Here is a 5,722-nt window from a genome sequence, read left to right on the forward strand (position 1 = left end):
CGCATGGCTTCAGTAAGGCGGTATGCGAGCTTGTCATCTCCAACTCTCAAAGTTAGCTCTCCGACGTCCACATCAATCAATGCATTGGAAGTCTGCAAAAAGGCCTCCCAAGTATCAAGGGTACATCCGCATCCTCATCGACCTCTAGCACTATGAAGTCTACTGGAAATATATACTAGTCCACCTTGACAAGCACATCTTCGATCATACCCCTCGGATGTCTCACCGTTCGATCCGCCAATTGCAAAGTCATCCGAGTAGGCCTTGGCTCGCCCAAGCCTAGCTTTTGAAAGAAGGTGTATGGCATGACGTTGATACTGACCCTTGAGTTCACCAATGCCATTTCTTCACCTAGATTACCAATATTACACGGAATGATGAAGCTTCGCTGGTCTTTCTTTTTGTTCGGCATGTTCTTTTGCAAACCCGCTAAAATCACTGAAGCACTTTCGTCTAACTTCCTTTTGTTGGTCAACAAGTCTTTGAAGAATTTTGCATACTTATGCATTTGGGCAAATGCCTCAACAAAACGAATATTAATGTGGAGTTGTTTGAACAAACTCAGGAACTTCTTGTACTATTAATCCCCTTGGACATTGTTTAATCTTAAGGGATAAGGGATTCTTGGCGTCAAAGGTGGGGTTGCCACCTCCTTCTCTTTACTTGCTCCCTTGTCAACCTCTATAACCTTGGGTGTGTGTTCATTTGGCTTCTCATTTAGAAGCTTAGTAACACGCGTCCGAATATGCGTGTAAACCGCAAGTGCATGGGTGTCGAAGTAATAATTACTCCGGTGAGTGGGTAGTCAAATCCACAGGGAACAGAGCTACTAGTACTAACTTCGTCACTGCTTTCTAACCAAATGATAAATGGAAAGGTGTGGTGATCTAATGTGTGAAGAAATGAATACCGGAGACAAATATGCAAGGGTAAAATGGATGGAGATCTCAATCAGTAAAAGTGGGTATTCGGGCAATGCTCCCCCTAGGATTCAGGTATTAGGTACCGAATAAGCAAAGTGTTTCTATGATAAGTAAGTTAAGTCGTGGAAATCCAAATATAATCGGATCCGGCCTCCCGATCACCGATACTAGTCCCCAATGAGGTCCCGGTGGAGAAATCGCTTAATCTCAACACCTCACACCACATATTACTGCAAAGAACTCTAGGGATTCCAAGAGTTGTATCCGATTCCTAAAGATTGATCCAACCCTAATTCCCGGCGAAGGATCCTAACCCCGTACAAGGTCCCGGTGGAGAAAACTCTCAATCTCATGCCTCACACCAAATATGGTTGCATAGAGCTTAAAGAACGGAGATAGAATACACTCAATCGGAAGGGAGAGGGGACACTCCACTATCTCATGACTCACCCTCTCAACCCTCTTTAACCTTGAAGTTCTAACACTAATGGAGACCTCTCTCACATCAAAGTAACAAATCATGCAAATCTAATCAACCACAAGGATTAATGAAACAAGCAAGCAATGAGAATACAAGATTAAAACTTAATCAAACTCGGATTAAATAGAAACACTAAGCAAATCCACAAAAGATGAGAATCCTAGGGTTCACAAGCCCAAATAACCTCTAGAGTTTTAGCTCTCCATGGAGTAACATACAAAACACACCATCAATGAATGAAAGTACATTAAAACCATAGAAATAAACCCCCTTATATATGAACTGATGGCCTTGATGGAGAGCTTCGACGTCTTGAAAGACCCACTCCGAAGCTAGGTTCACTGGTGGCTTCCTTGATGCTATGACGTAGGAGGAATCGATCAAAGTTGGTGATGAAGCGCCTCCAAAGCCGCAAAGACCTCCTCTCCAAACCCTAGCCGTCTCACCCCTCAAGAGCCGCACAAAAGATGAGAAAGAATAGGGCAAAACGGCTATTTATAGGCCTTAGATCGCGTCTGTCACTTGCCCTCACGCGCCCGTGTGGATTTTCCATGCCCCGCGTGGGCTGCAAGAATTTCCACGTGGCCGCGTGAACAGTAATTTTGCTACAGTATTTCCCTACAGTGCTTTTCACAGAACGCGGTCCAATCACTCTTCTCTTAAGGCCACATGTCCGGGCACACGTCCATGTGGTAGGCTATAAAACTTTTCTTCATCGACGTATCTTTTAGAGGTCTTGCAATCTTCACAAAGAGAAGGAATATGAAGATGTGGCTGCCTTTATGCCCTTCCAAATAGTGAATTGACTTGAATCTTCTTGGAAGTTGGCACACATCTCCACGTTTATGAACTGCTCTCGTGACTACTCAAGCACTTATCACTTACCCTCAACCTCATGACTACTTCTTAAAGTGATCACCTTCACATGTTCTCTCGGGTTGGTCTCGGTAATACTCGGTAAGCTTCCATGTGGCCTTTCCGATAGAGACTTCACAATCTGCCCAACTTGATTTTCAAGATTATGCAAAGAGGTGGTATGGTTGCGAAGTGTAGCCTAAAGTGATTGAAATCTTGTATCTGGCGATTGCATAAATCTAGTTAAGACCTTCTCCAAATCGTTCATTCTGGTCTCGAAACCTGAAACTCTGTTTACCATGTTTGGGGCTTGATGTTGTTGTTGGAAACCTGGTCGCCCTATGGCCTTTTTGTGGACCTTGGTTGCTCCATAAGAAATTGGGATGACTCTTCCATCCCAGATTGTAGGAATTGCTATATGGAATTTCCTTGATTGCTCATGCCATTCCCCATAAAATCGACGTTTTCAACCGAAGATGCATCACCAATAGATATCGGTTAAGTGGAAGGAGCGTGTCCTCCACCACACCCAGTGTAAGTAATCATGGCCACTACTCTATTCGAAGTTAGAAGATCTAACTTCTTACTTAATAATTCCACTTGAGCTACCAACGAAGTCACTGCATCTATCTCATGGAGACCAACCACCTTTTTCTTCTCCCTGGCATTCCATTGGTAGCTGTTTAACCCCATTTCTTCAATTAATTGATGAGCCTCACCGGGATCTTACTACCTTTGGTACCTCTTGCTGCCCCATCCAAGAGTTGCTTTATACTCGGATTCAGACCATTATAAAAGGTCTGAACAATCATCCACTCCCGGAATCAATGTTGCGGGCACTTTCTCAGGAGCTCCATGAACCTTTCACACATCTCAAATAGAGACTCCAATTCCAATTGTACAAAGGATGAGATCTCATTCCTAAGCTTTGCAGATTTTCCAGGAGGTAAATTACGGCCAAGAAAAACTTCTACCATCTCCTCCCATGGGGTAATTGATGCTCTAGGTAATGAGTGTAGCCAATGCTTCGCTCTCCCTTTCAAGGAAAATGTGAAGGCTCTCAACTTGATGGCATCATCCGTTACACCATTTATCTTCAGCATATCACACACCTCGAGAAAGTTCTCTATATGACTGTTTGGATACTCATTGGCCAAACCATTAAACTATGCGGATTGCTACAACATGTGAATGAATGCCGGCTTCAGCTCGAAGTTCTAAGCTGTAATCGAGGGACGCACAATGCTCGATTGTGTCCCCAATACTGAAGGTCTGGCATAATCGGATAATGTCCACTACTGCTCATTCTGTTCTGACATGTTTTCCGATTCTTCTACTTCTAAATCAGCTAGATTAGACTGTTCTTGTATAGGTTCTTTCCTTTTTTTCTTAGTGTACGTTCAAGCTCGGGATCTCCTTCAATCAGTATGGAGGGGTTCCCTCGGGTCATAACCTGGAGCCGCACACAAAAAGAAAGAAAAAGTAATTAGAACAATGATAGAATAAGAAAATATGAAATAGAATGAATAAATGAATAGCTAAGAAAACAAAGTGCAAAGTATCTCTAAAAGCCTACTCCTTGGCAACGGCACCAAAAACTTGACACATCCGTATATGCGTGTAAACCGCAAATGCAAGGGTGTCGAAGTGATAATCCCAGATGAGTGGGTATCATATCCATAGAGAGTAGGAAATAAAGACACTTGAGTTGTTTCTTGACTAATGTGGAAGATGAATAGTGATATGTTTGACAAAATATGAAATAACGAAAATAAAAACAACAATATAGAAGTCACAAGTAAAGGAGAAGGTAAGGCAATCGATAAAGATGGGGTACCCAGATATTGATCCGCCTAGGACAATCATTTCAAATGCAAGAACACTCTATTATACTTCCTAATTGACGCAACAATGAGTCATGGAAATCCTTAATTACATGATCCCAAATCTAAGATCAGTCATGCCTAACTCTATACATGTCCCTGAGGAAATATTGAATAACCTCTCAACCTCGCACTCGCATAGAATTGCAATGAGCTCTAGGAATTCTAAGTGATAAACTTTATTCCTATGTATAGACCTAACCTTTTGGTCCCGTGAAAGATTGCTAGCCACAATTAAGCCCTAGATGCTAAAATCATTTTAATGATTCACTCTGTTGCACTCGCAACTAAGGCCAATCGGAAGGTCATCCCTTAGCCCATTCACTCTATTATGGCCGCAAATAACTCTTGGAACGTGGAGATAGGATAAATCACACCGGAGGTTAAAGGGGACGCTCCGCTACCTCTCGACTCACCCTCTCCAATCTAGCTTTGTCTAACTCTCATGGTGTGTCACTCACTCACAAGAGTTGCCAAGAAGAACTCTCAACCTTAATGTCACTCTAGGGGAGCATTTATACAATTAAGTCTCCAAGATTGGAACTCACAATAAACATCAATTAATTGAAAGCATAATAAAGAGGTTCAATGAAATGAATACATACTAGGGTTCACAAATTCCCAAGTACCCACTAGGGGTTTAGCTCTCCATGGAGCTAGATACAATCAATGAAATCGAATGTAAAAACAAAGCATCCATAGAAAACCCTCTGATTAGTCGTGGAGATGGTCTTGTGGAGAGTCTTCTACTCGTCCCAAGGGTCCCTTTGTCCGGCCTAGGATACACCTCCCCGGATCAGTTCCGACGAAAGCTCTCCCACTAACCTTCTTCCAAATGGCGCATGATATCAGAGCCATAGAACCTCTCTAATGCCCTAGCCAATACCTCTCAAAACCTTAGCCACTGCCCTTTCTCAAGTTGGGAAAAAGATGGAGAAAAAAATGCTAAAATCAGGGCTGAAATCGGCTTTTAAAGAGCTGGAATCGGGATTTCAAAAGCCCGTGTGAGCGCCCCTGCGGAATTTTTACACGGGCGTGTAGAATTTCCAAACGCCTGTGTGGATTCTCTATTTTCCTATTTTCTCGGCCGGCTATGAACAATGCTGGCACAGTATTCTTGCTATAGTTTTGTTACAGTACCTATTATAGTACTGACTGGAAATACTCCCGAATCCATGCTTTCATCGAGGTAATGCAAACGGGCACACATTTACGTTGTGGATCACTTTGCTTCTTTAATAACAGACATGTTGGTGGAGATCTTGTTCTATATACATAAGTCGGAATACTTGAATGTGACTGCCCTTGTGCCCCTCTAAATAGTTGTGCTAACTCGAATACGAGGAGGTTGGCACACATTCCCGCATCTCGAACCCGACCTATGTCTTCGCGTTTGAACCTTAGCAAGATTTGATCCAAATTGATGCATTACGACCAACATTGGCTTTTTTCTCTCATATTCGGCCTCACAACCCTACCAGCATGAAAGTAACATAAATACACCCATATTAACATTAAAACCTAAGAAAAGTAATGCTCAACACAAGGAGAATGCTTCGCATTCTTATAGCACAAGCACT

General features: G+C 42.6%; 1 non-coding gene across 1 annotated transcript; it reads left to right on the forward strand.

The window, feature by feature from the left end:
- Positions 1 to 3,081: 3,081 nt before the first annotated feature.
- LOC120264101 lies at positions 3,082 to 3,188 on the forward strand. Its single transcript, XR_005537279.1, has one exon. It is a non-coding gene; the product is annotated as a small nucleolar RNA R71 (small nucleolar RNA).
- The last annotated feature ends 2,534 nt before the right edge of the window (positions 3,189 to 5,722 follow it).

Source organism: Dioscorea cayenensis, chromosome 6, assembly GCF_009730915.1.
Source record: "Dioscorea cayenensis subsp. rotundata cultivar TDr96_F1 chromosome 6, TDr96_F1_v2_PseudoChromosome.rev07_lg8_w22 25.fasta, whole genome shotgun sequence".
Lineage (NCBI taxonomy): Eukaryota > Viridiplantae > Streptophyta > Magnoliopsida > Dioscoreales > Dioscoreaceae > Dioscorea > Dioscorea cayenensis.